The sequence below is a fragment of the Balaenoptera acutorostrata genome, chromosome 2 (assembly GCF_949987535.1).
Source record: "Balaenoptera acutorostrata chromosome 2, mBalAcu1.1, whole genome shotgun sequence".
In the NCBI taxonomy this organism is placed as follows: Eukaryota; Metazoa; Chordata; class Mammalia; order Artiodactyla; family Balaenopteridae; genus Balaenoptera; species Balaenoptera acutorostrata.
Window position 1 is genome coordinate 175,348,074 of NC_080065.1, and position 21,067 is coordinate 175,369,140.

Here is a 21,067-nt window from a genome sequence, read left to right on the forward strand (position 1 = left end):
GTTTTCCCATGGGAACACTGGATGCTAAAATCAACAGGGATTTTCAGCTCAAGATGGCAGACTAGGAAACATTTACTTTCTGTTCCTCCTGAAACCATATTTAAATAAAACTGTAGAAATACCAAAATTAAGCAACCAATAAAAGCCAAGACATTGTGGAAGTCATCAACCACAGAAAGATTTCAACACATTTTGAGAAGGCAAACAATGAAATGGAGGAGCCATGAATAAAATAATTAAGAAAAGACTACCCTAAGTAGGGTCTGCACAAAGCCAGTCAGCTTTTGCTGAGCTCTGGTTATAGTAAAGGGCAGAGGAAAGAAGAGGGGCTGAAAACAAGGAGACAAACATCATTTTAGGAACAAAAGTTCATTTAATGAGCTCCAGGGAACACCCAGCCTGCTGCCATACTAACTCATGAATTACAATGGATTGTTGGTAAGACAAGAAAACAGGGAACAAACAAAACAAACAAAAATCAAGACATCGTTTCTTACAGAACTCTTCTCAAATGAGATCAAGGAACTATGGTTCAATGCCACAGCTGTAAATCATTTCTGCTCCTGGAGAGGTTAGAAAGGGCTTATAATATTTAGCCCTTTTTTTCAGACAGAATTTAGGTCTGAGCAAAACCTTTTGTGTCCTCAAACCTCAAAGTTTATTGGGGATGGAAGTCCAAATTAGCTGTCACATATCATAAAAAGAATCTCATGGGCAGAGGGTCAAACTAATTTTGGAATATATGAATTATGCCCAGTGTTATTTTCAATAGATTTTAAACTAAAATATATAAATACATTTTTATTGATCTATATGACTCTGGGTTCTGAAACTTCTACATGTCACATGCGTGATACATAACACACAATGTCAGCCCCAGGAGAGAGAAAACACTCCAATGAAGCAAGCCAAAAAAACAAGTTTCAAACAAGGTAAAGTCATGTGTAGACCAGGATTTTTCAATTCTTTCCCGTCATGCTGAATAACAACACGTTTCCCTTGCCCTAGACACCCAAGAGTATGTCTCCTCTCTTGGGCATAAGAATCGCTAGTGGTACATATGTGTAGTAAACAGTGGACCCAGCTGGCATACTCACAATGACCAAATTGTGTTGATCGTACTTTAAACCAATACATCACTCCACGATGAAGTTGCAATAAATGATATATTTGCTTGCCAGACAAGAATGAGATGCCTTACTGGATATACTCCAGGAAGGCCAGAGAAACTGGAATAATTTACTGGTGAATTTCTTTCCGGATAGCCCATGATTTGTCTAGAATATAAGCTTTACATATCTGGATCCTTCACACTAGACCAAAGGGAAAATCTGGGCTGCAAGCCTCAATTAGAAATGTGGGGCGCTGCTATGCTGACAGCTGGTGCTCCCTGACCTGTATCTTCTGAGACTAGAACCCCGTGTGGTGGATGACCAATTCATGCGTTGAACAAAAGAAGACCTCCTACAGGGCAGTGTACGTGTTCATCACACGTATGGCACTTAGGGCTAAGTACCATAAGGGCCACAAGAAAAACAAACAAAAGTAACACATGAAGCATATATGATAAGGAGGCGCCACAGTCCAGAGCACGAGCTCTGGAATCACACAGGCTTGCTTCGAATCCTAGCTAAGCCACTACCATCTGTATAACCTGAAGAACAGTCGAAGGTTTAAATGTTGTTTTACCAAATTGCGAAAAGGAATTGAAGAAAGAACCTATCTGCCAGGAAGGGACATCGTGGGCTGCAGCACCCAGGCGGGTCAGGGCTCTGCATCCCCTGCTCAGAAACCTTTGCCACCTGGCTCATGGTGATGCTGGCAGCTGAGCAGCCCTGGAGAAGGTGCTCCCGTCATCAGGCCTCGCAGAGAAGCTGGGGAGGTCCCTGGAGGAGGCGGGCCACAGCCTGGCAAGCTCTGGGTGCCTCCTGCACTCAGCTCTGAACAGGCTCTGGTCCCTGGGCCCCTTGGGGGGGAAGGGCTGGCCGATACATACGCAGGGCTGAGGGGCCTGCAGAGCCGGTGCCCAGGCAGGGTGAGCTCTGGAGGAGAAGGCTTCCACAGTCCCCAACAGTCTCCGCATGGTGGTCCATCCGGTGCCAAACACCTGCCACCCACAGCGAGAAGTCCCAGCCACTAGAAAGTCCAGAAGGGGTCGGGCTCTGGGGCCCCGCCCTTTGCCTTTGGGCCGGGGTTTCTCCAGGGGCTGGGCTTGCATGCGCCCCCCCGCCCTGCCCCGCCCGCCCTTTCTCTGTGACGAGTACAATGGACATGTCACAAGCGCCAGGCTGAGCCATCCAGTGTCCAGTGCGTGCTAGACCTTGAGAGGAGGTGAAGCTAAGGAGAAGCTCTCCCAGTTTCACTCTGTTCTCGGATCGCTTGGCGCACAACCGGTCCTACATGGGCAATTTACTATGCAAATTTCGTACCTGGCTCCGCCACCGCCGCCGGCCCCACCGGCCCCGCCGCCCGCCCCGCCGTGGGGCCCCGGTGGGCTGTCACCCACTGGTTTTGTGCTCCTGGGAGGCTGCCACGTCTGACCGGGACCACCCTGCTGCTCCAGCGCCTGCCTTCTGCCCTGAGCAGGGAGTCAACGTCAGGAAGCCGGTACCATCCAGTCACCTCCCACTGAGACGGGGGCTGGGGAAAACAGGGGCACAATGCAAAATGACAGCCCCGGAAGGAGGTGAGAAGAGGGAGGTGAAGGCCCCATCCCATGCCGTGCTGTCCTCTGCCCCAACCGCATGCTGCTCCCTGCTGCTGGAGAGGCCAACAAAAAAAGTGCTGGGTGAAGACCACCGGCCCAAATCACCAGGCTCACCGATGTCTGGGAAGGAGCTGCAGCGTGAAGAGTCTTCACGCATCCCAACAAGAAGCTCCCCTTCCCTGCTATCTACCAGCAGTAGGCCCTGGAAGCGGAAGATTCCCCTGCCGCTTTTTCTGCCACTGCCAAGGCTGAGGTCGCCCCCGTCGGGGAACGAGGCACTGACGTGGGATCGAGGTGAGCTGCCCCCTCCTCCTAAGCTTCCGTGCTTAGCTGCTGCCAAACACCTAGGCACCTTGGAGAAGAACATTCAGTGTCGCTGGAAAAAGATCCCCAAGAATGGAAGGAAGGTCCAGCCACCGTCCCATGAAAAAGAACCCCCAACACCCATCTGTGTAGCTCCTACCCCTCCTTTATACTTACCTACCCCTCTTCCAGCCCCTACCATCAATCCCCCTATTGTAACTGGGCAGCCCAGGACTTCTGTGGCAATCCCTTCCACCAGCATGGTCACGGCATCTGGAAGTGTGACCTTGCAGCCTGGCGTCTACATGGACACTGCTGCCCCTTCCGGAGCTGTCATTTTCCATTCGGCTCCTGTTTTCCCCAGCCCCCCATTTACAGCTTCGGCCGTCACCAATGCTTCAGCAGGCAGCAGCTCTGACACTGTACCTATGGACACCACACCTACTTCCCAGGCTGTCATTTTCCATTCGGCTCCTGCTTTCCCCAGCCCCCCAGTTACGACTTCGGCCGTCACCAATGCTTCAGCAGGCAGCAGCTCTGACACTGTACCTATGGACACCACACCTCCTTCCCAGGCTGTCATCTTCCATTCGGCTCCTGTTTTCCCCAGCCCCCCAGTTACGACTTCGGCCGTCACCAATGCTTCAGCAGGCAGCAGCTCTGACACTGTACCTATGGACACCACACCTCCTTCCCAGGCTGTCATCTTCCATTCGGCTCCTGTTTTCCCCAGCCCCCCAGTTACGGCTTCGGCCGTCACCAATGTTTCAGCAGGCAGCAGCTCTGACACTGTACCTATGGACACCACACCTCCTTCCCAGGCTGTCATTTTCCATTCGGCTCCTGCTTTCCCCAGCCCCCCAGTTACGACTTCGGCCGTCACCCAAGGGAGAAAAAGAAAACGATAAAACCACCACACTGAGCAAATTACTAAAGCTTTTCTACTTTTAACAGAATTTTCCATCTGGTAGATTTATTGTCATATCCCCTTCAAAACAGACAAGATGCTCACCATATTTTAAAGATTATAGGTTGCCACTGAAAGAAAAATTTTACACAGTCACTTCAGCCGTCACCAGCCTTCGGCCTGTCTCCAGGCAGAACCAATAGGCATTTCACAGGGCTGTTCCTAGTTCTGGGAACACACCTCCCAGTAGTAGCAATGCCTCAGCCCATGCCTCGACGCATTTACCTGCAACGTGGCCAACAGATAAGACCAACACTTCAAGCTTCCTTGGACCCAGGTCTCCCGTCTCAGGCCACATTGGGGGCCAACGATGGGCAGAGGCCTAACGATAATTTTCTATTGGGAAACCCAGCAGCTTCAGCACAAGATAAAGTCCTAGTCGCCCCTGCAGCCTAGCCACCGCGAGTCAGCATCATGCCGGCAGCTTCGCCAGCTTCCCTATTCGCCACCACCAGCAACACGCAGCCGGCCTTTGGCGACAAGCCAGGCATTCTCCCCAGGGCTGTGTCCATTGCTACTGGCTTCGGACTTGCCACCAGGATGCCCAGTACTGGGGACAGCGGCTCGCTCTTTGCCGACACCACACCGGGCCCACTGTTCATGGGACCTGCAGCCCCTACGGCCGATGGGAGCCTTGGGGTCGGTGTGTCAGCCCCAGGCCTCACTCACTCACAGGCATCCAGACCACTTAACTTCGGGGCAGGACTAAGTGGGGCACCCAGCACCGCTTCTGTTCCTACTTCGGGCCAGACAACCTGCCATCTACCTGACCACGGCAAGGCTGCTGCACTAGGAGGGGCAGGCACCATCCCAGCATTTGGGAACATACCTGATTCCACCTTAAATCCAAATACCTGGGGCCCACCTGGGCTGAATACAGGTGGTACGGTGATGGCAGGGGACAACACCATCCCCACGATGGGAGGCCCTAGGGTTCCCACTTTCCGTCACTGCACACAGGGCCCATCTGGACGGAGAAAATCTACATTTCAAAGTTCCATCACCAAGGAGAAGAAATCTGTGTCAAGAGACATGTCAGTTTCCACCTTCTGACAGAGCACACCACATCTGTTGCAGTTGCAAGTGTGGTTATCACCCGTGGGTTTCAACACACTTCTAGTTCTACCTTATTGCTAAGCACAAGGGGCCCACCTGCCCACAATCTAGGTGGTGGTCGTCTAGGAGGGAACAACATCATGCCCATGATTGGAGGACCTGCTATTCCCGCTTACAACTGGGACCCACCTGGCCAACACACAGGTGGTGCGGATGGAGGGCACAACATCTCACCGGTGCTGGGAGGCCCTGTGTCAATAACTGCCATCAGACTTGGAACCCATCTGTGCAGAGAACCGGGGGGGGGGGCATGGGGGACAGCACCACACCTGCTGTGACTGGATACACTTCTGGTGCCACATTCATACAAAGCACCTGAGGCCCCCCCTGGTCAAAACCCAGGTGGTACCATGGGGGATAGCAGCATCCATACTTGGAGAGGAAGCTCCACTCTCAGTAAGAACACTGGGGTCCCCGAGTCAGGACACCCCTCTGACTTAGACGAGCCAGCATTGTGTTTGCAGGCCCCTGGTCAGGGCAGCTGTGCCTGTGCTCACAGGAGTCTGGCAGCCTCATAACCTGCCCAGGGCTTCATAGGAGCCACCAGCGAATTCCTTTCTTCTATGAAGAAACTCAACAAATGAAGAGCAGATCTTCTTCTGCAAACTGTGTGTCACCATGAATGGACCTTGCCTCACTGGAAAGTGGCTCAGCCCCTTGAAGTGAAACTTCACCTCCTCTCTTCCTACAGCAAGCCGGAGGACCACACCTCAGGGGTGTGCAAGTGTGTGTGTGCGTGTGTGTGTCTGTGTGCGTGTGTGTGTGTGTGTGTGTGTGCTGGAGGGTGAGGAGCATATGAGCCCACTTCAGAACTACACCAGACTTGAGAAGCTCCAGTTAGGAGAATGGAAGACAGCTGGCTGCATCATCCACTGTGCCATCCCTGGCTTGCCTGTTAACTTGGCGGACCCAAGTTTTCCCTAGACTTGGAACTGGCAGGATGCCCACTGCTGTTCTCAGATGCTTCCTCTCCCCCTATGCATTTGCCTCAATGGGCCTTTCTCTTTCCCAGCTTTATGTACATATATATATGTCAATAAAACCTTGTTCGTATTAATCTACTTCTGTTTATGTGTCTTTACTCACTGACTCAGCTGTAGAGGAAGAACTGACATATGTGAGTGGTGATGTGGGAGCCAGACTTAAGACACCAAAATTTTGTGTCCCAGTGACTGGGATGTGGAATTAGGCACACATTATGGCTGCACGTGCTGACTCCTGAAATCTGTTTTCAGTGTAACGAGTGACAATCAGGAGGAACTAAGGTCCAGAGGAAGGAGAGTTGGGGTGACTCACCCTGACTGATTAAGTGTGCTGATGTGTCCAGTCCCTGCCGACCCCTGGAGCAGTGCATTGAGTGGGCCGCACGTATCTCAGACGAATGTTTTTCTCAGACTGATGAAGAGAAGCGACAGGACTTGCCTGTGGTGATGGCAGTTTTTGACAGAAATACCTGCAGCATCCCCAAATCCCAAATCTCTTTCATTGTTCATCACAGACATGTTTGCTGCTTGGGACGCCTTTGTAGACCTGCCTGAGTTAACCCAGCATCTTGACAATAATTTTAAATACTGGAAGGGACGGGACGAAATGAAGCTGCGGAGCCTCCGCCCGCCTCCGGAACAGTGGGCGACACTGCCTGGGGCCCTGACGCGGTGTCCCTCCAGTCACTTGGGATTCCCGAGGGCGGTCAGAGTTCCTTGGTCCTTTCGTCCCCCGGTCTGCAGAGCCTGTCAGAGCACACAGGGACGTCGGCAACCTTCTGTAGCCACCATCTGATGCCACTGCCATAAAGTGAGACTTAGTCCACTCAAGGTACCTGGGCCTGCTGCGGGGGCTCTTCAGAAAGTCACGTGAGAACCACGCTTTGCATTCGCGTCCGTTAAAACATGAGCTCGGGACTGCCCCCGCAAAGGACGGAGATGGATTTCCTGCCAGTGACAGAGAGTGTCTTGTTACAATTTCTCTCAGTTATGTTCAGCACTTAAGAACAGTTAATGGCAATCGGATCTTTTTTCAAATCATAGAAGGTGCAATCACTCACTTTGGAACACTACTGAAAGTGACTTCTCTTTTCAAATTGAACAGAAAATGCAGACAAAGAAATTTTGAAGTTGATTATTAATATCAATTATTACAATGTTTTATTTATTTTATTAGAAGTTCAATATTTTCTATGAATTTAAAAATACTTCAAAGCCAAAGCCAACTTTAAAGACCATGACCAAATTTACATGATTCATATTCATTAGATATGTATTACTTCGTGTACAGACTTATTTTCATAATGCAAATTTAAAATATAAAATGACACATTTTTACTGCAAACAACAAAAACCACACTGGAGGCTAGATAATCCCTGATGTGTGATAAGGAACCACACTTTATGACTGAACTTTTCGAAAATGCTGAAATGTCTTTTGGGGCATCTTTTTATTCAATTGAGACTTAGGCCAGTCATCTTCATACATTCCCACTACACCCAGAGAGGATGGATTTGGCATCCAGGTTCATGTGTCTGGAGAACCAAAGGAAGAGTCCATACCTGCTCTGTAATTACTGAAAATTTAAGTTGACCTCAAATGTACCATGCTGCTTAAAACAGCAGAAAAGATCCTCTTTAATAACTGGCTTGGCTCTGAGCTAACCCACTAAAATATCAAATCACGAGAGTTATAATTGTGCACAGTTCTGGCTGACCCCAGAGTTCTGCTGGGCCTCCACTAGGTTTAATAATGGCAAAATTCCTGAGTCTGTGCAGCCTATCTTCCAGTTGGAGGGGAGAACAGAAACCCATGTACATTCTCTGGTAGGTTCGCCAGGAATAAATGCTATGGAGATTAAGCAGTATATGGTGAGGTGAGATTGTGGGCAGAGAGGAGCAAGGCTTTCAACTTAAACGGTAGACAGGATAAGTTTTACTGGGAAGGTGGAATTTGAACAGTCTAGAGGGAGGCAGATGAGTCAGACATCTGAGGGAAAAGCATTCCAGATCATGGGAATAACCTCTGCAAGGCCCAGAGGAAGGATGCCAGTGTCCTCAGGGAAGAATTAGTAAATAATGTGGCTGGAATAGAGTCAGCAAGTAGGAGGGAGGGAAGGAGGAAAGGAGGACAGAGAAGATGTGTGTGGAATTCCCTGCATCACCATTTACTGATTGAGTGATCACAGTTAATTCAACCTTCAAGTGTTCCAGTGAACTCAGTGCTTTTCCTATGGCCTATTGACCTCTCAAGAGTTTTGGAAAGATAAAATAATGTAGGGAAGTGACTTATAAGCCATTGTTACTGTTCTATACATAAGGATAGATGGGTAGACAGGTAGATATAGATAGATAGATACATAGATAGATAGATAACATAGAGAGATGATAGACAGATAGATGATAGAGAGATAGAGATATATAGACAGACAGATAGATAGACAGACAGATACATAGACAGATGGAGACAGAGAGATAGAGAGAGAGAGAGAGAGAGATAGGCAGATAGGCAGATAGATAGACAGAGAAGAGAGAGAGAAATAGAGAGATAGATAGATAGATAGAGACATAGATAGATAGATATAGACAGAGAGATAGAGATAGAGAGATAGATAGACACACAGATAGACAGACAGATAGAGAGATAGATAGATAGATGGATAGATAGATAGAGAGATAGATGGATAGATAGACAGAGAGATAGATAGATTGATAGATAGCTAGATAGACAGATAGATACATAATAGTTAAGGACTGAATTTCTGTAAAATCATAATTTTAAATAATAGTTTCATTGAGATATAATTTACTTTCCATATTATTTAAAGTGTACAATTTAATGTGTTATGCATCTACCACCACAATCAATTGTAAAACTTTCATCCACCCCCCCCCCAAAAATAATCTACTATAAGTCACTCACTCCCCCACTTCTCCGAACCCTAGGCAGCCACTAATATACTTTGTCTCTACAGATTTGCCTAGTCTGGACATTGCATACAAATGGAATCATACAATTACTTAGCATGTTTTCAAGGTTCATCTATGTTGTAGCATGTATCAGTACTTGATTTCTTTTTATGGCTGAATAATATTCCATGGTGTGGATATTACTGTGTTTCATTGATCATTCACAGTAAATGGCCATTTGGGTTATTTCCTCTTTGGGGCTCTTATGAATAATGCTGCTGTGGTTGGATTTACGTGCAAGTTTTGTATGCAGGTCTACATTTGTTTTTTAAATTAATAGACTATTTTGGAGCTGTTTCTGGCTTACAGAAAAATTAAGCAGAAAGGACAGAGTTCTCATACTTCCTTACCTCTCAACCCAGTTTCCCCTATTATTAACATCTTACATTAGCATAATATATCTGTTATAGTTAATGAACCAATATTGATACATTATTACTAACTAATGTCCATGCTTTACTTTACACTTCACTCTTTGTTTTGTACATTATATGATTTTTGACAAATGTGCAATAACCTGTATCCACCATTACAGAACCATACACAGGAGTTTCTCTGCCTTTACAATTCCGGGCTTCACCCATCCTTTTCTCCCTCCCCACAACCTCTGGCAACCACTGATCTTTTGATTGTCTCCACACTTTTGCCTTTTCCTAAATTTCATATAGCTGCAATCATATAATATGCATGTAGCCTTTGCAGATTGGCTTTTTTTCACTTAGCAATATGCATTTAAGCTTCTTCCATGCCTTTTCATGGCTTCATAGCCTTTGCTTTTTATTGCTGAATGCTATTCCTTTGTACGGATACACAATAGCTTGTTTATCCATTCACCTATTGAAAAACATCTTGGTTGATTTCAAGTTTTGGCAATTATGAAAGAAACTGTTATAAACATCCATGTGCAGGTTTTTATGTGGACATAACTTTTCAGTTCCTATGGGTAAATACCAAAGAGCATGATGACTAGATCACTGTATGGTAAAAGTATGTTTAGTTCTGTAAGAAACTGCCAAGTATCCTGCTAGCAACAAATGAGAATTCGAGTTGTTCTGCATCGTCAACAACTTTGGTATTTCAGTATTTGGATTTTAGCCATTTGAATAGGTGTGTAGTGGTATCTCATTATTGTTCTAATTTAAAATTCCCTGATGACATGGAATGTGTAGCATCTTTTCATATGCTTATTTGCCATGTGTCTATTTTCTTTGTTTAATCATAGTTGTTTTGTTTTTTTTTAACCAATGCCTGGTAACTCTTGTCCTCCTTTGTCTATTTATATTGTCTTCTTTCTTTCTTTCTTTCTTGTTCTGTTTTTTTTTTTTTGAGCTTTGGATCATTTAGTCTTTTTCCTGGTATATCAAATTATTTTTTATATTAAAATTGGGCTTAACTTATTTTAGGAAACTATAAAGATACCTCTACATTCTGGATGTCGTTATTGCTCTCTTGAAAAGATTTCCTTTTGCCCATGGCAGACAGTTACTATAGGGACTGGAAACCTTAGTCCATTCTCAGTTTGAGCTCATTCAAAGCTGTTTTTCAGTCTGTGTGAAGGTTGCTCTATTTCTGTCTTGTCCTTCCTCTACGGGTGTTGCCCTTTGGGATTACCATATGAGCGTTTGGATTCTCCCTATTCCCAGCTACCCATGTATTTGTTAGGCTTTAAACGTAATGGTTTCCGCAGCCCTGTGAGACTAAAGATACACTTAGCTTGTCATTCCATTAGAGTTGTTGCCTTTAGCTTGAGCTTTTGCCGTTTGGCTTCTGTGGTTAGAGTCTTTTGAACTCCTTGGCTTTTCAGCTCCTAGTCTGTAAGATTTGAATCAGCAAATGCCCCAAGGAGAAAAGCTGCACCAAATGTCAAGCTTGCGTCTGTGTTTCCCTTCTCTCCAGAACTTGGCCCACATGTCTTGGTGTCTCTCTAACATTCAGATGCCAGCGAACAGATGTTTTCTTACTTTATCCAGCTTTTCTAAAATGTCTTTAGACTTCACCTGATCTTATGTTATTGTTCAACTATCATCTCAATTACCCCTAGGAAGAAAATCTACAATTTCATGTTTTATTTTCTTATTTTCTATATTACCTCAGTTTCTGTAGAGACCTTTTACCTGACTGTTCAGTCTAGTTCCTGTGTTACCAGTAAGATGGAGATAAGGTGGAGGCTAAGAATATTGGGGGGAAACCACTGATGAATGATAGGTCTCGTTCGTTTTGTTTTTCCTCTCCTTATTTACTCCAGCAGCCTACATTTGCCTTTCTTCATTTGACCCAGTTGCCCAAATAAGGAACCCACTCTGGCAAAGACCTGACTTTACTCTCATAAATGTCTGCATGTTAGGATTAGCGAGATGATGAACACCATGCCAAAGCTCTTGGTGCGAGACTTTTGCAGACTTTTGTTATCCCTTTAGTTTGCCTCTTGCCATCACTGCTCAGATTGTTGAGGTTTTCTAAGATTCTGTAGGTCAAACCTCTCTACCTGCATACCAGATGAGCCCTTCTCTCTTTCCTGAGCTCACCTGCGGGAGGTTAGCCCTCGGTTTTTCTTTTTCCCCATCCAATCATAATTGTTCATGAATTCCAAAAAGCCCTCAAAGTACCTGTCATCCCTTTCTCTCCTCTCTTTTTTATCAACACTGTTAAATGTTAAGCATATATTTGCATATCTCTTTCTTACTTACAATGGAACACTGGAAGGCGCGATCATGCAGTGTGAGCCCCACCAAACTAGGACTCATACAACACTCTCCCCCAGGCCTAAACTTGTGACATCCACTGGTTTTCTTGTAATATCTTATATGTATCTAAATTTGTAATGATTTAGTTAATTCCTGAGTTATGTGACAATAAGAAATCAGTCAAATTAGCACTACAGAAGCACAGCTTAGACCTAGGGACCAGAACCAAGGACCACAAAAACCTGTTAACCAATAAGTTTCACTTGTACTTTGTGTTTAACAAGTGGGTGAATGGGAAGTGAGGGAAAAGGAGTTTAACTTCATATCACAGAAACTTGCACTAAAATGAAGAGGAAAATGACCCAGTTCCTGGTTCAAGTCACTATAATCTGCTTCAATAAATAATAACAGCACATAAGAAAAACAAACACTATATGATAGGAACAATGGATAATTAATTACCAGATCAGGGAGGACAGATGACACTTGCTATGGGATTTCATTAAAGAAGGATTCCAAAAAGCACTGGCTTCTTCTGAGAAGACTTCTTAGAACAGGCAGCATTTAAACTGAGTCTTGAGCAAGTATATAGCGGGTGGGGAACAGGCCTTCCGGGCAGGGCACAGGCACAGTGTCAGCAATGGCACACAGGGCTTATGGAATAGGGAGCAAAACCGGCTGAACACAGGAGTGCTACGTGTTGGGGAATATGCGGGAAAGGCTGACTGAGGTTGGTTAAATGAAACATCATTAGACGGAAGAGAAAGTAGGTGGAAACACAGACGGAAGACTGTGGAAAGCCTCTGAAGATGGAGGTCAGCATAATAATATTAAGAAATCAGTGGTACTTTGACACTGTATGAATGTCTAGGTTTAAAAAATCAAGAAAACACAATAAAAGAATAAACTACTGATATAATGATATGTAACCAAAGGCCAGATACCAAAGAATACACACTGTGTGATTCCCTGTATGTCATATATGGTGAAAGAGGTCAGCTTGGGTGTTGCCCTGGGGGAGTATGGAACAGAAAGAAATAACAGAGAACCTTGTAGGGTGTTACAAATATTTTATAATACCTTGACCTGGTGTTGGATACATGGGTGCATAGAGATGTAAAAATTCAGTTATTAGCAATGCAACTGGTGTTTATGGTTTGTATGCATACATTAAAAAAAACTCTAGTAGGTTAATTAGGCTGTCAGTTGTATGAAGTAAATTTTGGTCAAGGAATAGCCAAGGTAGTAATGCAGTAATAAGTTATACATGTGCTCACTGTGCTCTAGAACGTCACGACTGGAATACAAGAAATATGTGTAAGAAAAAAGACAAATGTTCAATATTGATGGTTGGATGAGCTGAATAAATTAGATCACTCTACTTTCAATTTAAGAACTTGGCCAGTGTTTGGATACCTTTGAACAAAGAAAAAAAGGAAATACAATTGTTATTGAGCATATGCTATATATCAATCCCTGACTTATATTTTGACACACATAAACGTGGGAAATATTGCACCTTGTAACTGAGACAATGAAGATGAGCGAGGTGGCTGGTTTTGACACTAGAGGCTGAGAAAACAATCAGCTCATAATCGTAAGAAGTTTGAAGTCGGAGGAAAAGAATCAAGAGGAAATACTGGTAAGTGCCAGGAGCTTCTGGAAACTACATAAGAGATGAAGACCGCAGAATTGTTGAGCTTTCTAAGAGGCCCAATGACTCAGGTAAAAACAGAAGGCTTAAAACTGAAACCTGGGGATATATGTATACATACAGCTGATACACTTTGTTATACAGCAGAAACTAACACAACACTGTAAAGCAATTATACTCCAATAAAGATGTAAAAACAAAACAAAACAAAACAAAACCCTGCAAAGTAACAATTGTTAGGACAAACAGTAAAGAATTATAAGAAAAATAATCACATGCCTGTCCCCACACAGAAATATCTTAAGCTCCATCTCAGCATTTCTCGATTGGCCTTTCACAAAATACAGTCCCATCAGCTGAATATAGGTTTCTCAAGTAACTGTGAGTAAGACTGAATTAAAAAAATGAAATCACTTCCTTCCTCCAAAACTTTTCAGAGTACGTAATGTAACAAAGTGAAACCTGAATTTCATGTCGGGATGTAGAGTACGGCTCTTCCCATATGCTTCTGTCTTGTAACTACATCAACATCATCTAAAACCAGTGTTCTGCAGGACAGACATTGTGAAACGCTGCTCTCATCATGTAAGATATCAGGTCCTTCTCAAAATCCATTCTTCCTTCTGCCCTTTCTCATGTTGTCCCTGCCACCTGATGGGTCTCTCCTAAGCTCCACCTGCCAAAACCCTACCCATTTTTAGGATCCAAGAGATAACAAAGGCTTACATTACTAAAAAGCAGAGAAAGAAATCCCTTCCCAGGGATCTACATTTCCTTCCTAGGGAAAAGAAAAACTGTAAAGTATACCACAGTGACCTTAAGTCTATGAATGTAACTATGTTGTGTTACTTTGAGTTCTGTAAAAGTCAATGTGCTACAGTATATACGGATATGAATATTTGATCTCTTGCATGCAGATCTTGCTGATAACTTTCATCGTGAGCGAGGTTAATGATTCAGGAGCCACTGTATTTGGCTCAGCCCTTATAACCAGGGAATGTTAAAATTGGAAAGGTCCCTAGATATTAGCAAATCTATCCACCTCATATTCTAAGGAAGGAAACTGAGACGTTCATAGATTGGATATTTATATTAACAAAGGATAAGGATATAAGATATTGGCAGATATATCTTTTAGATTAAGAATTTAGAGATTTTTGTAGAATACTAAGACATTATGTCCACTGATACTGAGACAATGTGGTTTGTTTTTGTTTTTGTTTTTTTATTAATTAATTAATTTATTTTTGGCTGCGTAGGGTCTTCGTTTCTGTGCGAGGGCTTTCTCTAGTTGTGGCAAGCGGGGACTACTCTTCATCGTGGTGCGCGGGCCTCTCACTATAGTGGCCTCTCTCGCTGCGGAGCACAGGCTCCAGACGCGCAGGCTCAGCAGTTGTGGCTCACGGGCCCAGTTGCTCCCCGGCATGTGGGATCTTCCCACACCAGGGCTTGAACCCGTGTCCCCTGCATTAGCAGGCAGATTCTCAACCACTGCGCCACCAGGGAAGCCCAGAGACAATGTGTTTCTTAGTCATCATTTTCTATTGCCGTGACGAAGCGAGGTGGTAGTCAGTAGTTGTACAAAGGGAAAAAGATAACTTTACAAACTCCCAATTTATATACACAGGGAAATTCATCATTCATGTTATTTAAGCTAACTGGATGCAGTTTATCAGCTACATTGAGGAATGGTGAAGTGTCTATACAATTAACATGTTCGTTTCTGTCATGAGCTCCCTGTTGTTCAAGTGAGTTAATGGTCAGCACTCAACTAGGCACTTAGAGTCCATTATAAATCTGAACTAAACGTTTATCTGTGGCATCTTTATTCTTCTTTGGTGCCCTTAGGCAGAATTAGCTCTCTTACGTTTTGATAAATTCAAGTACTAAACAGGGCTAAGGTTTCACAAGTTCTTTGGCCTAAACATGGGGGTAAGGAGGACCAATGAGCTGGAGTACTTCTAGATTTGAGAATGGTCAGATTGAGGAAGAAGAGTCTTATACCAGAGGTGAAAGAAGACTGATTAGAATTACCTATTTTTAAAAATTCCAACCCTTTTCAATGTTCTAAAGTGATCATAAAGTACATGGGTATGCTAGGAAGTAAGGGAGTCAACCAAGAATATTCTGTAAGAGTTTGTGGATGGCAATAAAGAGGCAAGGAAGATAGAGAACAGACTAGAAAAGGCTTCGGTTGACCATAATGAAGTCAGAAGAAGGAGAAGAAGAATGACAGATGCAATGGGAAAGAGAAAGCAAGAATAGAGAAGCAAAAGGGAAAGTAGAAAAATGAGACAAATTTGGAGAAGGAAATGAGGAAGAAAACTGGGTGAAAGAGGGAAGCACTGATGGTAGACCACATGACACTCAAAACTTAACACGATGGGGCTTCCCTGGTGGCGCAGTGGTTGAGAATCTGCCTGCCAATGCAGGGGACACGGGTTCGAGCCCTGGTCCGGGAAGATCCCGCATGCCACGGAGCAAATGGGCCCGTGAGCCACAATTACTGAGCTTGCGCGTCTGGACCCTGTGCTCCGCAGAGAGAGAGGCCGCGATAGTGAGAGGCCCGCGCACCGCGATGAACAGTGGCCCCCGCTTGCCACAACTAGAGAAAGCCCTCGCAGAGAAAGGAAGATCCAACACAGCCATAAATAAATAAATAAATAAATAAAATTAAAAAAAAAAAAACTTGGGCTTCCCTGGTGGCGCAGTGGTTGAGAATCTGCCTGCTAATGCAGGAAACACGGGTTCGAGCCCTGGTCTGGGAAGATCCCACATGCCGCGGAGCAACTAGGCCCGTGAGCCACAACTACTGAGCCTGCGCGTCTGGAGCCTGTGCTCCGCAACAAGAGAGGCCACAATAGTGAGAGGCCCGCGCACCGCGATGAAGAGTGGCCCCCACTTGCCACAACTGGAGAAAGCCATAGCACAAAAACGAAGACCCAACATAGCAATCAATCAGTCAATAAAGAAATCTTAAAAAAAAAAAAAAAAAAACTTAACACGCTGCACATTTAAGATGCGCCACCAATGGCCATGGTCATTACCCTCAAATAGTTTACAATATGTGTTTCAAAGACATGTATAAATTGAAAATGCCATTAAAATAAGTGCCAGGGTAAAAGTATTCATGGAATTGTATGGGAGAATAAAAAGTCTCCCGTCAAAGAGCCTTCTGAGACATAGGAAAAGAAAGAAAAACCTAAAAAGCATAAGACTCTTCCTATTTTCATTTCCAATGATACTTCCCAATCTTGATGATCAATCGGCGATTTAAATGTCAACTATAAACCCAGTATTTTATTAGCTGCTATGCAGTATACTGGAGCAATAGAAGAGAGAGGACCTCAAACCCTCTGTTCCCTCAAACTGAAAGGCAGGCTTCCTGACCCCTCCAGACCACTACTGGACACAGGGAACACACACACTAATGTTTCAGGACCCCAACCAACAGTCACCTGCTTTGTGATTACTTCCGTGACACATCCCCACTAACACCACTGACTCTGCTGCTCCTACGGGACATTACATATATTTCCTATTTTAACACATACCACAGTGCATTATAATTATGATTGCAGATACACGTTCTAACAATTTAAAGAGAATGATGACTTTTTTGCTCTTTACATCTTGCTATTTCCCTTCTCATAATATTTCTTGAAGAGAAACCATAAAAATATAAACAAACACAAAAAACAGAAATTATACAAAATGTGTGCCTTGCGGCTTAACACAAACTTAAGTAAAATTCGTTCTGACAGCATCCAGCATGACAAACTTCCATGGTACAAATGAGAATGGACCAAGGTTTGAGCAGGTACAGGAGACAATCCAGGCATGAACACCACCAAGAAAAGGTAGACAGGAAGTAACATGGTGTGTAGGAAATCACGAGACCAGTCTGATGGGAAGAGACTTAAACAAGACTGAAACTCACTTTCTAAACCTCCATCTCCAATTGGACAATTCGCAAGACACAGGTGCACCAAAGTGGCCTATTTATTCAATCCCTTTAATGGGGAGGAACAGTTTAAAATTTTACCCGTTTAGTTTGCCCCAAAAGCAACTATCAAATGTTGGCAGGACACAATAAAGGCTTACCTTTGTTAACGTAGTTAAGTCTCCCTCTCTCAGAACTAGCCCATTTAGCTCCAGGTTCCTTATTGCACCCGACGCACTTACACAGCATTCATGAGCTTTACACAACTGGAAGGTCACATCTTTATTTCTTATTGCAGGAACACTACTTCTGGAAACTTTATTTCTGTCACAACCTAAAGCAAAATTATTGTAAAATGAGTGATTTAAACCGTACATTTTATCATCATTAAAAAGCATCTAAAAAGAAAAAAAAGCATCTGCTCTGTGCTAAGGATTAGAAACGACTCCTGCCCTTAAAGCCTCGTTAAGGAGGGACATGTATAAACTCAAAATTTCAATCACATGAGATAAAGAACCATAACCTTTATGCACAGAGGTTCCTATGGAGGCAAAAAGTTATATCTAAGTGATGGCTTCATGATAACCCTGAAGTACAATCGAGAAAGCTGAGGCTCTGCAGAGGTGGAGGAGGAGGTGCAGTAACTGCAGAGGGAGCACCTCTGCAAAGACACTCAAGCCTGACACCTGCTGGGCACTGTAAATACTGCAGGTGGGGAATGACTAAACGCCGGGGGGGGGTCCAAGTGTGAGAAGGGACAGAAAATAGAGATGTTGGCCGAAGCAAGCCTGGGAGAGAGCATGGCTTGTATCCCACAGGTGATGAGCCCTGGGGCTACCACTGGCTGAGTAAGGGTGCCTCCGCTGATTAGAAAAAGGCGCCCCGCTGCTGAAGGACCGATTAGATAAAGGGAGTGATCACAAAAAGCTCCCCTTCCTCAGGGCCAAAGAGACCCAGGAGGCTTGGCCAAGCACAGTTCAGACTACACGCCTCTGGGCAGAGCACACGCTGGGCGGCTAGTACGCACTAACTCTGTGTGGGCAAGTCATTAGCAGCATTATTTTAGGCGTATCTTTTCATGTTAGAAGATCACTCAACCCGAGTAGGCAGATGAACTTAGAGGAACTGAGTCCAGGGGCCGCGAAACCACTCAGGAGCTTCTGCCATAGTCCGGGCAAAATGTAATGTGGATGAAGAAGCAAATTTACGAGGAGGCCAAAATCTACAAGCTAGACCCACTGGATGAAAAACACAAAGAAAGTTCAGTGAAGGACCTCTGAAGAGAATGGGCTCTGCAATAAATTTTTCTTACAATCAAGGTAAAATACTAGGCAACATTAAGTACAGTGGCCTTTAAGGTCCCTTCCAGCTCTAATTTCTTTTGATTTCTAACATTACTCTGGTTAAGTAAAGTCCCTTCAGAGGGACAGAACAGTTCCTACACCTGAATGGGATGCAAAGAATAATCTGACTTCTCTTCACCACGGGATGAGTTGAACTGTCCTTGCAGAAGAGAAAACACACGGTGTGAACCCCATATCCTAGAAAAGGGCCAGGCACAGGATAAGTATTCAGCTTTTTGAAAACAAATGAGCAATCATTTCCTCTCCTAGATCTTCACACCCTTCCTCTGCTGGCTACTTTCTTTCAGCTTATAAGCATCCTCAATATACCCACTGAAAAAGCTCTCACACCTATGACTCTTTGGACCTTCTTGTGGGTAACCTAAGTCTCTCCCATGCCTTCTAACACCTGTCCTCCCAAAAAGCCCAGATCTGTACCTTGGGCCCAGACCTGTCTACCAGGCCCCTCAAAAGCACTGAAGATGAAGTAAGATCCTCTCCCCAGCCCCAATCCCTTCCTACTGTGCTGTGTATCTCACAAAAAGATGCAGCTATAAACTGTCACCCACGCTTGCTGCCCTCCCTTTTCTAACTGGTCACCAGACCCCACCCATTCCCTCTCGGATCTCCGAAATCCAGTCCAACCTTTTACAACTTAAGTGGGACCCTTAGATTACAATTCAGCCTGCACCCCATCAAGTGCTTTCCACATGGAGGTCCGAGTGAGTCTCTAAACCAGAAGTCCATCTCACTCTTGTTCAGCGTTTCCCACAGCCTTCAGGATAAACATTAAAACTTCTGACAGGACAAAGAAGGCCCTTTTCTGTTTGGCCCCAGTAGGTTTCCAGTATCAACTCTCATTTCTTTCCCAAAACCTGAGTTCCACTCGTGTACCTTAGTTTTGCCATATTTTCTTATATTTCTCAAACTTTGACACACACTGCTCCCTCCTGCCACCCCAGGAGCGTCTACATATCCTTAGAAAGGATGGCACCTCCTCCAAGAAGCCTACCCTGAACTTTCCCTTCTAAGATTCTGTGCTCTGCAAAGGGGAAAGGTCGGGGGGAGGGATAAATTAGGAGTTTGGGATTAACATATACACACGACTATATATAAAATAGGTAATCAACAAGGACCTAATGCATAGCACAGGGAACTCTACTCCATATCCTGCAATAACCTGCACGGGAAAAGAATCTGAAAAAGAATGGATATATGTATAACTGAATAACTGTGCTGTACACCTAAAACTAACACAATATTGTAAATCAAGTATACTCTAATATAAAATAAAATTTAAATTAAGAAAAAAAAAGATTCTGTGCTCTGCAGCACCAGAACTCACTTCTTCCAGAGCACTGACTACTGTGTCTGTGTTTACTTGCCACCCAGTAGAAGGGGAGATGACCTAGGGCATAAGCATCGTCTCCAGCAGCCCTTGGTTCTGACAACTCATTCAAGTGCCAGGATACTTTACACACATAACCTGCTTAATTAATTCTAAGAACCCACAGAAAGAGTGGTTTTTAATGTCATTTTACAAGTGTGGGGATTGCAGTTCAAAAGTAACCTGGGCTTCCCTGGTAGCGCAGTGGTTGAGGGTCTGCCTGCTAATACAGGGGACATGGGTTCGAGCCCTGGTCTGGGAAGATCCAACATGCCGTGGAGCAACTAAGCCCGTGCACCACAGCTACTGAGCCCGTGCACCTAGAGCCCATGCTCCGCAACAAGAGAAGCCACCGCAATGAGAAGCCCGCACACTGCAACAAAGAGTAGCCCTCACTTGCTGCAAATAGAGAAAGCCCACGTGCAGCAACAAAGACCCAACGCAGCCAAAAGCATAAATTAATAAATAAAAATCAAAATTTTAAAAAACACAAAAACACCATCACAGAAATATCCAGAAAAATATTTCACCAAATAACTGGGCATGGTGGCCCAGACAAATTGACATGTAAAATTAACCACCTAAGCCATAGTTTTGCCATCTTTTACTGAGAAATTTGACTTATCTGAACTATTTTGATACCTAGAAGATACCTTCTAGAGGTAACACCCTCAGTTTTTGACATGGTAGGCAGCAGAGGGAAAGAGCCCATTTGCCCAGTCAGATGACACCTAAAAGGATAAAATGCTGTCTTCTCTCTCCAACCCACAAGGATGAATGCCAAAAACACATCACTTATATCTGCTTTAGCTAACATATGATAGGTCTGGAACAGACCTATGCTCCCAGCAAGTCTCATGAAATGCTGTTTCATTAAGGGGACACTTTACTCGCTAAGATTAGAAGCAAAAGAGGGTGGTGGATGAAAAACTGCCCAAGGATATAAGTTCACGCAAGGGAGCAGGAGAGAGAATGGGTATCCGAAGATGTGCGCTCTGAGCCAACACTAA

The 21,067-nt window shown here is 44.5% G+C and overlaps 1 long non-coding RNA gene across 1 annotated transcript in view; it reads right to left on the reverse strand.

Annotated features, from left to right (window-relative positions):
* Positions 1 to 997: 997 nt before the first annotated feature.
* LOC130707355 (uncharacterized) overlaps positions 998 to 21,067 on the reverse strand; it is a 28,361-nt gene continuing 8,291 nt past the window's right edge. Inside the window, exons 2-3 of the long non-coding RNA XR_009007247.1 lie at positions 17,489 to 17,661; positions 998 to 7,024 (exon numbers count right to left, since the gene is read on the reverse strand). This is a non-coding gene — a long non-coding RNA (uncharacterized LOC130707355). The remainder of the gene's footprint in view (positions 7,025 to 17,488; positions 17,662 to 21,067) is intronic.